The following is a 12,875-nucleotide window of genomic DNA, read 5'->3' on the forward strand; positions in this document are numbered from 1 at the left end:
ATAACATACACATCATACTGATTACATGAGAGTCACTGTTCTGGAACTTTATGAATAGTAACTCTTTGAATCCTTGCAACACTAAGCAGTAGGTGTTATTATTCTCCATGAGATGAGAAAATGAGTGGAGGCACAGAGACTTTAAGTAACTTGCTCAAAGTCTCATAACTAGCAGGTGGTGGAACTGGCATTCTAAACCAGGCAATAGATATTATTTTTTTATTAGTGCTCAGCTGGTAACTGAAGTCAGTGTTTCAAACCCACCAGCAGCTCTGTGAAAGAAAGATGTGGCAGTCTGCTTCCTTAAAGATTTACAGCCTTGTGGGGACCATGGTCTCAGGGAACATCTAGCTCAATTGGCATAACATAGTTTATAAATAAAATGTTCTACATTCTACCTTGGTGAGTAGCATCTGGGGTCTTAAAAGCCTGTAAGCAGCCATCTAAGATATTCCACTGGTCTCACCCCTTCGGGAGCAAGGGAGTATGAAGAAAACAAGATACAAGGGAAGGATTAGTCCAAAGGACTAATAGACCATAACTACCTCCACCAGACTGAGACCAGTACTACTAGATGGTGCCTAGCTACCACCATTGACTGCCTTGACAGGGATCACAATAGAGGGTCCCAGACAGAGCTGGATAAAAATGTAGAACAAAATTCTAACTCACAAAAAAAGACTAGACTTACTGGCCTGACAGAGACCAGAGAAACCCCAAGAGTATGGCCCCCAGACACCCATTTAGTTCAATAATGAAGTTACTCCCAAGGTTCACACTTCATCCAAAGATTAGACAGGCCCATAAAACAAAAAGATACTAAAGGGGCACAACAGCCCAGGAACAAGGACTACAAGGCAGGAAGGGACAAGAAAGCTGGTAACAGAGAACCCAAAGTCAAGAAGGGAGAGTGTTGACATGTTGTGGAGTTGTTAAACAATGTCATAAAACAATATGTGTACTAACTGTTTAATGAGAAACTAGTTTATTCTGTAAACCTTCATCTAAAGTACAATAAATAAAAGAAAAAAAAAAAGATTTACAGCCTTGGAAATCCTATGAGGCAGTTCTACTCTGTCCTATAGGGCTGCTGTGAGTTGGAATCGACTTGATGGTAGTGGGTTTTAGTTTTAGTTTTATTAGCCTTTTCACTATACTGAAAAGTTAGAAACAATGGATGTTTACTGATAACCAAACATCCATGAGATATCTGCTGAGCTGAAATTTCTGGGCAAATAAAATTAAAGTATGTAAAGGAAAAAGAAAAGATAATTCAACAATTATTGTTTGAGGAGTTTTTTGTTTTGTTTTGTTTTGTTTTGTGTTTTCTACCCCAACAGTTAGGGTAGCAGTGGGAGATAAAAGTGGATAAATTATTATCAGCCTTTACCTACAAGCTAAAAATTTCAACCAGAAAAGAACAGCACAGCGTGTTAACCACTTTGGGTAATGAGATTTTTTTCTTTCACCCGTGACTGTGTTTTCTAAACAATTTTTAAATAAATATAGTAATGTTTTACATGATTAGTAGTTGCAAAATCATTTGTAAAAACACATAGAAAGTTTTAATATCTTTCTATCTGTAAAATTATGCATTATTGATTATAGACTAAAATAATTGCAAATGTAAAGAATTTATTCATTAGTGTCATATTTATACATAGTCTGCAAAAAGTAAATGGTATTTAAACTTAGTAACCAAAACTCAACTAGACAGATTGGTTTTCCAGCCATAGGAAATTGTGATTTTTTAATATATGGAATCTTTAAATAATTCATAGTTTATATATAAACTAATATAAACCAAAAAAACCCAAACCCGTTGCCATTGGGTTGATTCCAACTCATAGTGACCCTAAAGGACAGAGTATACCTCCCCAATAGGTTTTCCAAGGAGCAGCTGGTGGATTCGAACTGCTGACATTTTAGTTAGAAACTGAGCTCTTATCCATTGCCCCACCAGGGCTCCATATACATACACATATACATTAAAAAAAAAAAATGCTGTCAAGTTGATTTTGACTCATAGCAACCCTATAGGACAGAGTAGAACTGCCCCATAGGGTTTCCAAGGAGTGGCTGGTAGATTGGAACTGCCAACCTTTGGTTAGCAGCCCAGCTCTTAACCACTGCACCACCAGGGCTCCTTGATTTGCACAAGAAAAGAGATCAAAGGATCCTCTTTCAAATGTGTAAAATAAAAAACAACAACAACAACAACAAAAAACCCAGACTTTCTTAGAGAGAAGCTTTATTTAGAAAGAAAGAGGGAAAAGGAAAGGGACTATTGTAGTAATGGGGGAGGAGGACAACTACAATAGGGAAAACACTCCAACCGTAAAAATCTGCAAGTGTCTTAAAGAATTAGGGAAAATATGTTTTCTCTTATAGAGACTAAGAGTAAATAAAGATAGGAAGAACCCAAGTGTGGGGAAATGAGATGAAAGGGTGACATCATAAGACAGCAAGTCAGAATGTTTTACACTGAGGTCAAACTATTCTCAGAGAGGTATCCTTAAAAAGGGGTTGTATACTGGCTCAATGTGAGGGCTCAAGTTCATGGACTTGGGGAAAACAGAAGTTTAACCAAAGTTTGGTTAACAAGCACTTTGTTTCTGATTGATCAATGGGGGCAAGCAATTCAGTTAGTCATTTATGAGGCAAGGAATGGGAATTTGGAGAGTCTGCTTCTGGCCTAGCAGCCCTGGAGGCACAGTAATTAAGACCTCTACTGCTAACCAAAGGGTCAGCAATTCCAATCCACTGGCCCCTCCTTGGAAAACCTATGGGGCAGTTCTACTCTGTCTTATGGGGTCACTATGAGTCGGAATCGACTCCACGGCAATGTGTGTCTGGCCTAAGTAAACAAAGAGGCATTCATGAGACTTATCTAAGTCATATGGTGAGGGTGGTTATTTGCAGTAAGTGGCTTTCCTGAACTCTACGGGTAGGGAGGATTTCTTTAGCCGTTGCTGTTTTCCAATATCAGTGGCAAAACTAGGGGGCTGCGGGAGGTGTGGACTGCACTGGGTGACACTGTCAGAGGGAGTGACACCAAAATAACTGTCTATAAAATTTTTGTGCAGTGTTTCAGTAGAAATTTATTATTTTTTATTAATAATTTTATTATTTTTTATAAATATCCCTGTAGTTAGTTATAACAACAAAACATTTTTCATAAGCACAGCTTACATGTATCAATATACATACAAGGCTAAAACTCTATGCTTATTTACTTTTTGAACCTTCTAATGTGCTCCACTCAGAGCTGTCATTATTACCCAATTACAATGATGCTTCAAATCACGTGGTTTCGTCTGCACCTGCTACAAGCATGAGCTATCGTTTTCCTTGTTTCTGGTGTTTTTATTGTCCCTGATTTTGGCAAATTTTCTGGTGTTTTAGCAACAATATTGTGGTAATTAGTATTTGTGAACCTATACTTTTTGAGAATGAAGTAGTAACTGAAGAAAAAGAAGGAGTGATATATGGGAATTATAATTTCCAGATAACATTAGTACAAAAAACATTACTGAGGATTCTCTATGGTCTGGTATGGGAGAAAGTCCACGAGGGCAGGGGTGACATCATGAGTTACCACACTGGATGATACCAACCCTAGTGACGCCACTGTCCAGTATCAGGGGGTCCAGGTATAATTCAATATTAAAAAATCGAAATACTTAAGGATAAGATACCCTGGAAGTAATTTTATATTTCTATACCACATTTCTAACGTTTATTATTTTATTATAGTATATGTATAGGAGCTAAAACATAAAAAATAGTACCTATTAAATCCTATGAACTATGAAAATACTGTTCAGTGTCAGATCTGAAAAAAATTTAAGTGGCTAGAAAAACATTTTAAAATATAAAGATAGTGGCATCATGAATTATGTCTACAACAAGGTAAAGTTGAGATTTTCCATTTATCTATAAAATGTGATCCAACTATGCAGTCAAATGAAGAATAATCAGGCCAAGACTGATACTCAAAAGCAAAATTTAGCTTGGTTTTCTCTATTGATTAATCTAGGCTGATAACTACCAATTTATACTCTATCTTTGTTGTTAGGAGAAAAAATGGAAGAAAATTTAGGCTTGTCATTATTCCAAACCATAAAAACGTCAGTTTTTCAAAAATTGCTAATTGTTCATCAGTAATAGATATTACAAACATTATTTTTGTTACTTCTTATCTGGCAGAAAATGTTTCCAGACTCTTGGATACAATTTTTACTGTATCCTTTCTGTGTGGCAAAAATAAAGGGCATCATAATTACAAAGTAGTTCATCGGACATAAAAGAGAAAAGGTTACATTTTAAAACACTAGAAGAAAAGGAAATAAAATAGTAAAGCCTGGGAAGTAAGATAATTTAAAAAAATTGCAAACATAAATATACAAAAATCAATCTTTATGAATAGAATAAAAAAGCTTGTTGCAACTTCAGTACGTTTTCTTTATACTTCTTACAAAATAATAATAATAACATATCAAAAGTATATAAACACTTGTAGTTTTTCTCTTTTGGGATTTATTTTTTGGTGTTTCAGAAACATATGTTTCTGCTCATGTTTTAAGAAATTTAGTTGTAGACTTAAGACCCAAAAAGAGCAGGAGACCAGAGTAGATCCTGGGAAACTTGATCCCAGAAGACACTAACTTCCCTGCATTCCTGCATTTGTCCCTTACCACCACTACCAACTAAGAATAAAATAGTCTTCAGAGTTATGGGAGAAACTATAGATTTCTTCAACAAAATATATTTTGCCTTGTGTTGGGATGTTAGTAGTTTGCTACCTATATATTCTAGTATGATTGGAGTCTAATTAAGTTTGAATGGGATACAGAAGCCAAGAAAATATTTGGGCCTGCCAACTGCTCCTCAGATTATCAGCAGTAAGAACAGATACTATGAGTTAAAATTTAATAAGTAACTATTTTGAGTACAATATATAGCAAAGTACTAGATAACACATAATTGTTAAATGAATTAAATTCTGTTTTTTTTTATAAAAAAGAACTATAGTTGGTATTCTAGTAGGTGCTGTTGGGGGGAGGGGATGGGTTTTATATATGTTATGTGAAAGTAAGAGTCCCTGGGTGATGGAGTTAATGCACTCCACTGCTAGCCAAAGGGCTGGAGGTTTGAGTTTACCCAGAGATGCCTCAGAAGAAAGGCATGGAAATCTACTTCTGAAAAATCAGCCATTGAAAACCCTACGAAGCACAGTTCTACTCTGACACACATGGAGTTGCCATGAGTGAGAATTGACTTGACAGCAACTGGTACTGGTATGTGAAAGTAATTTTCTCCATTTTATATTCCTGGAAACTAAGGACAAAACTGGTAAAGTAAATTGTATCTCTTCACCAACTAAAAATTAGCAAATTAAGGATGTGAGTCCAGTTTTTTGCAACCCAGTTGTTAAGACTATGAGATTGCCACTAAACCATCAAGCTTTCCAAATAAAGTTCTATGGGATTTCAAAAGATGGTTAAATCACTTTTTCCTGGGTGTACACTGGGGTTAAAGGACAAAATTGGGAAGAATTTGTGGGAAAAATGTCCTTGAATTCAACTATGCCCAAAAGGAAGATGGCATTTCAGGCAAAATGAATAGCAGTAAAATAAATGAATAGAGAAGGGGCACTCACAGGATATATAGCAATTCAGTTAGATGGTACACAGGCTAAGTATAAGGAAGTACAGGGTAGTAATACATGACAAGTGGGGCTGTAGACATCTTGTAAAGACCCTTACGTTTATGGTGAAGAGTTTACATTTAATGCTGTAGATGCTAGGGAACCATTAAAACTTTTAACTAAGGAACTATATCATCAGAAATATGATTTAGAAATATTAATCCAACTGTGTGATAAGTTGGAAGAGGAATTTAAAGGAGATGAGAATATCAACCAGAAGTTCTGGATTCAGATAGTTGCAGTGGAAAAGGAGTCAAGGAAGCTGATGAAAAAGATACTGTGAAACTAGGAACAAAAAGGACTTGAATGCTGATTGAATATAAGAATCAAGCAAAAGGAAAGAGTCAAACATTCTTTTCAGGTTTCTAGTCTGGGTGACTGAGTAGATGGTAGTGTCATTGGCTTAAACAGGTAACCTAGATGGAGGAGCTATTTTAAGAAGGAGTGTGTTGTGGACTGTTTTGAACTTGGGTTTGCATTGCTGATAACATTAAATTGACCACAAGAAATTGGTGCTTGTAAGTAAAAAATAGTTGAATATTGACGATTTCATATAATTCAACCCTGTACATCCTGAAAAGATTCTGACAAGGCAGTTGAAATAAAGTATTAGCAATTGGAAGGAATATCAGGATTAGAAAGTCAGACTTTGTGCATCATTCATAAAATGATAGTGATTCATGAGATTTGCTGATGTATACAAGGAAAACAGAAGAGAAGATGGTTAACAAATTAAACAGAACTTTGAGGGATTGGGAAAAGTTATGGGCATTTATTCAGATTAAGAAGTAGTGATCAGTCAAAAAGAAAAAAAAAACAAAGAAATCGCATTGGAAGATGAGACAATTCCGAGGAATGGGGTGCAAACAGTGCCAAAGGATACAAAGTAATTACGATGTATGAAGACTAAGGATGCACTATTATATTTATTGATCTATATGTCACTGTTCAAGAGAGAGGTTTCTGTAGAGTAAAAGAAAGATGTTTAAAGTTTTGAGTGAGAAATAGAGAACTGCAGGTTATTTAAAACAGCTGGGCAGTTCAAAAATATGTCAATAAAATAAAAGACATTGTTTCATTGCATGGACGCTGGAACTAGACCCAAGGTGTATGGGGATCAGTGAAGTTTTTTTTTAAGGATTTGGAAAATGCATATGTATTTAAAGAACTAAAAACGATACCAACAGAGAAATGCTAAAGAATAAAAAGACGTTTTCAAAGTGGACTCCAGGCTACAGGGAGGGATTTGTTTTGAACAGGGGTAAAATCACTTCTTTGAGAAAGGGAGGAAAGCACAAATTGCAAAGTATACTTGATGAATTCAAGTCACTGTATTAAATAACTCCAGAGTCATTATTTGTACAGTAGTCTCTGTGTATAGTGTCCTCAGGGTTGTACAGTACACATACTGTGCACCCATCTGCAGTGGTCTTGATGATTCAGGTATAGTCGCTAGTGTAGTCAATAGTGGTGGTAACTTTGTAATATCTTAAAGTGACTTTACAATATTTTAATATCTTAACCCTACACACTGGTGCACTATGCGGTTTCCTCCAACCCAATTCTCAGAACTAGAAAAGTTGGACAATGATGATGGAATGTACCTAGAATTGGCCAAACTGCAAGATTTAATGGTACAGTCTTCCAGACTGCCAAGTCTGCCCAAGATATCTGACACTACCTGAAAGGAGTTAGGATCCAACCACAAATTTAGAGGAAAGAGTCCACACAAAACCACTCTCACTTCTGGCACCAACTGCAAGTTCAGAAGATTCCCAAAACCATCCTCAGTTTCGATAATTCACTGGAAACAGTCACAGAGCTCACTGAAAGCTACTATTTTCACAGTTTTTTACAGGGAAGGATATAAATTGAAAACAGTCAAAGGAAGAGATGCATAGGGAAGAGTTTGGGATGGTTCCAAACGTGAAACTTCCATTGTGCTCAGGACAAGTTACATGTCTATATCAATGTGTGACAATATAAACAGAGTATTGCCAGCAAGGAAAGCTCACCTGAACTTCAGTGTCCAGAGTTTTATTGGGACTTAATTACATAAGAATGATTGATTGATTGCCAACATGTTTGAACTCAGCTTCTAAGTTTGTTGACACCATGTGACGGAAGCTTCCACCCTAAAACACATCGTTGGTTTTTTGGAAAAGTCAGTTCTCATCCTAAGACTGCTGGATGTGGCCAGCCCCCACCCTAAGAAGGGACACTTCTATCAGGTATGACATAGATTACCTCCCAGAAGCTGAGGGCAAAGGCCAGATGTCTCTTTGAGCAAAAACATTTTATAAAATTCAACCTCCATACATGACATAAAAAAAGAAAACTCTAAAATACTTAGGAATAGAGGAAAACTTCCTGAAGAGAACTTATAGTAAACACCATTCTTAATGGTAATATGTTGAAAGTTTTTCCTCTAAGATCACCATTTCTATTCTACATTGTTCCAAACTAAAACAATAAGACAAGAAAAAGTAATAAAACATGTAATGATTGGGAACAAAATAAGCAGAACTGTCATTCACAGATGACATTTATGTTTATGCAAAAAAATCTAAAAGAATGCACAGAAAAATGTTTAAAAACAAGACATTAATACAGCAAGGTTGCTGGATACCAAGCCAGTATAAAAAAGCAATTGAATTTCTATACACCAGTAATCAGCAGTTAGAAAATTATTTTTTAAGATACTGTTAATGAAAATGTTAAAAGATCAAATACTTAAGAATAAATATAATTAAAAATACTAAGATCTTTACACTGAAAACTATAAAATACTGAGAGAAGTTAAAGAAGAATCAAATGAATGAAAGGATATACCATGTTATGGGTTGGAAAACAGCACTGTAAACGTACTGATTTGATACAGATTCAATGCAATTCATATATAAAAATCTCACAAGTATTTTATATGTAAGTCGAAAAAGGATTCTAAAATTTATATGAAAATATAAAGGGCCAGGAACAGCCATATTATATTTAAGAACAAAATGGGAGAAAACATGCTACTAATTATTAATAATTATTTTAAAGCTATAAGAATTTTGATAACATTGTATTGACTCAAAAATAGACAAGTAGATCAAATGAAGAGAATATAGAATACAGAAACTGACTGTCATATGTAGGAACACAATTTTGTCAAAGATGCCTCTAAAGAGACAGTGGTTAAAGGTTTCCCTTTCAATAAATAGTGGCTAATCAATTAGAAATCCATATTAAAAAATACTCTTGACTCCTATCTGATTCATTCAAAAATCAATCCAGGTGTATTACAGATCTAAAAGTGAAAAGTAATACAATTATAGTTCTATAAGATAATATAATATCTTCATGATTTTGTGATAGGTAAAGAGAGAAAGAACTAAACATAAACAGAAAAATTTATAGATGGAATGTAATTAGAATTAAGAACTTCTTTTCATAAAAAGTCACTACCATTAAGGGAATAAAAAAAGAAGAGAGCAGAGTGGGAGAAGATATTTGCAACATTTAACTGGTAAATGATTCATATTAAAATATATAAAGGACTCCTACAAATCAATAGGCAAAAAAAAAAAAAACCTATAGAAAAATGGACTAGATACTTGAACATGCACTTCACGTAAAAATATATCCAAACGTACAGTAAATATGTGGAAATCTGATCAACACCATTGTTGTAGTTAGATGCCTATGAGTCCATTTTTAGTGACCAGAAGAATAAAAAATAAACCACAGTGATATATAACTACAAAAGCACCTGAACTACTAAAATTAACAGGACTGAGCCATATGATTAGATAGAGAAGATCTGGGGTAGTTTAAAATCTAATGCTATAATGACAAGGGTATATGTTTATAGCCAACTGGGAAAACTCTTTGGTATTATCTACTAAAATGATTTTATGCATAATCTATGACCCAGCAGTTTGGCTCCTAACTATATACCTTGGAATATATGCACATGTGTACAAAAAGCCATTGAAAAATGTTCATATCAGCATTATGTACAGGTAGTTCCCAACTTACTATATATTGGAGTTATGAAGAACTGCATTTAAGATCGTCTTTTGTTTTGGAGGAGTTGTGTATGTTATGGTTAGTAATATGTACTACATACAATGTTGCAGCGCGTAATTTGCTGATGTAATCATTCTCAGATGTTCACTAACAGATGTTTAATGTTATGATTTATTGTTCAAAACACTGCCGTATAGCAGGAGATAATGAAAACTAAGAAAGAAAAAAAAAGAGGTACTGAACTTAGATCAGAACTGACTTACAACTGAGTCGTTGGAATGGAACCCTGTCATAAGTCGGGGACAGCTTGTATCATATTTCCTAACTAAAAACAGCCCAAAAGTTATTAACAGTAGAATAAAGGAATCATTAATATATTTATAAATAAACCATAGCAGTATGCAAAATGGATTAATCCATTTGAAATAGGCTAGACAGAAAATAATTTATGTTATATGGTTCTATGGAGCCCTGGTGGCACAGTGATTAAGAGTTTGGCTGCTAACTAAAAGGTTGGCAGTTTGAATCCACTGGCTGCTACTTAGAAACCCTATGGGCAGTTCTACTCTCTCCTACACTGTCCCTATGAGTAGGAATCGACTCAACGGCAATGGGTTTCCTTTTTGGTATATGGTTCTATATTACATAACATAAAAACAAAACTAATTTATGTTTTTAGAATTCTGTATTATAGTTATCTTTGCAGAAGAAGGAGAAGGAATTGAGTAGAAAGGTGTATGAAGGAGTTTCTGGGGGATACTGGTAGTTATTGCCTTGGTGGTGGCTACACACGTATGTTCACTTTATGAACATTCACTGAGCTGTGATCTTGTGATTTACAGATTTTTACTTATGTATGTTATTGGTAAAAAAAAAGTTACAAAATAATTATTAATGGCATGTCAGTTTTTTCTTTCACTATTCTGGAGTGTCTGGCAAAAAAAATCAGGATGGGCAATAGTCATGCTGTTACGTTTTTTCCTTTTCTGTGGAACTAAAGGTTAAGTGTAAGTTTCTCAATTACTTCTCAGTGATTTAAATAGTTCTGCAAATTACTGCGTATATATATATTTGTTTTTTAAATACTCTTAATCCTGCATTAACTTAATTTCTTACACAAGCACTCTTTACATAGGGAGATAGAAATAGAGGTACAGATGTGCTTTTGCTTCAAGATTTGGAGGTCCAAAATTTACTTATATGCATAACGTTTTTACTCAAGCTTTATGTACTTACTAAGATATTCTCCCCCTTTTCCTTCCTTACTAGTTGTTTTCTAGCACCTAGTATCTGGGGTTTCACAGTTGTGCAGATCTACTCAAAAAAATCCTGTCTATGTCTCTTTGGAGAAATGTGAATCAGATCTAGCCTTGAGTCATCAAATCCGATTATAGAGATGCCATTTATCATGGTCTACTTGTAAAGCCAAGCAGTGATTCATCACTTTTCACTCCTTTTCCCTGCACTCCTCTAGTCATTTGAATATCCAAACAACTATGTAGACTTGTGTTTTAAACCCTTTTACAGAAGAATTGTCACAGAACTAGTAAGAAACCAAAACTCTAAACTCCTAGGACCACGTTTCCTAGAAATTGGGACAAATATTTTGATAAATAATGTGTGGTGGACATTATGATTGCCTTTCAGAGCCCTGCTGGGGCAGTGGTTAAGAGCTTTGGCAGGTAACCAAAAGGTTGGCAGTTCAAATCTACCAGCTGCTCCTTGGAAATTCTATGGGGCAGTTGTACTCTGTCCTAGAGGGTCACTGTGAGTTGGAATTGACTCGACGGCAACAGGTATCAAAATTCATTCTAGCCCCGCTCCATTGTTGAGTAGACATAAGAATCACTCTAACCTCAGTTGCATTGATAGGCCCTGAGTGTTTAAATAATTGAAGATAATCTGAATATTTAGATGAAATTACTTAGGGATTAATTCAGAGATGACCCAAACTGACAAACTCCAAGAGGTCTCTGTGGGTAGGGACTGAATCTGGATGTCAAGGAGGAGACATACAGTCCCTGTAGTTAGAATGAGTAAAAGTCAGCCTGATGACAAGGCTGACCCATGAAAGAAGGTAGAGAGAAATGTAGAGGAATGTAGCTAGAGCCCTGATAGAATTTTTCTCAAAACTTACAAACCCCTGGACTTCTCAGTTACTTGAGCTCACAAATCACTTTTATTTTTTATGCTTATTTTGTGAGTTTCATGTTAGGTGAAACAAAATGCATCCATATACAGACTGCAAAATAAAGAAGTATTTTTTATTAAAATAATGAAAATTAAGAAATTATACTCAATTTTACAATAGCAATATATAAGTACCTATCGGTTTATGTTCCATTAGACTGCAGGGATTCACAAACGTTTTCTGTAAAGGGCCAGTTAGTAAATGTTTTAGGCTATGTAGGCCACATACAGTCTCTGCCACATATTCTTCCTCTTTTTTTCAAATTATCAACCTTTAAAAAAGGCAATAATTATTTTCAGCTCAAGGGACATACATAAACCCTCAGCAGATCAGATCTGGCCTGTTGTTAGGTACCATTAAGTCAGTTCCAACTCATAGCTACCGTATGTACAACAGAACTGCCAGTCCTGTGCAATCCATTTCTTCAAGGGTCTTCCTCTATTTCACTGACCTTCTACTCTACCAGGCATGATGTCCTTCTCCAGGGACTGGTCCTTCCTGATAACATGTCCAAAGTATGTGAGACGAAGTCTCGCCATCCTGGCTTCTAATGAACATTCTGGCTGTACTTCTCTCAAGACAGATTTGTTTGTTCTCCTGGAAGTTCATGGTATATTCAATATTCTTCACCATAATTCAAAGGCATTGATTCTTCTTTGGTCTTCCTTATTCGCTGTCCAGCTTTCACATGCATATGATGTAACTGAAAACACCATGGCTTGGGTCAGGTGCACCTTAGTGCTTAAAGTGACATCTTTGCTTTTTAACACTGCAAAGATATCTTTGCAGCAGATTTGCCCAATGCAATGCTTTGTTTGATTCCTTGACTACAGCTTCCATGGACGTTGACTGTGGATCCATGTAAAGCGAAATCCTTTACAACTTCAATATATTCTCTGTTTATCATAATGTTGCTTATTGGTCCAGTTGTGAGGATTTTTTATTTCTTTGTGTTGAGGT

Source organism: Trichechus manatus, unplaced genomic scaffold, assembly GCF_000243295.1.
Source record: "Trichechus manatus latirostris isolate Lorelei unplaced genomic scaffold, TriManLat1.0 scaffold00051, whole genome shotgun sequence".
Classification (NCBI taxonomy): Eukaryota; Metazoa; Chordata; class Mammalia; order Sirenia; family Trichechidae; genus Trichechus; species Trichechus manatus.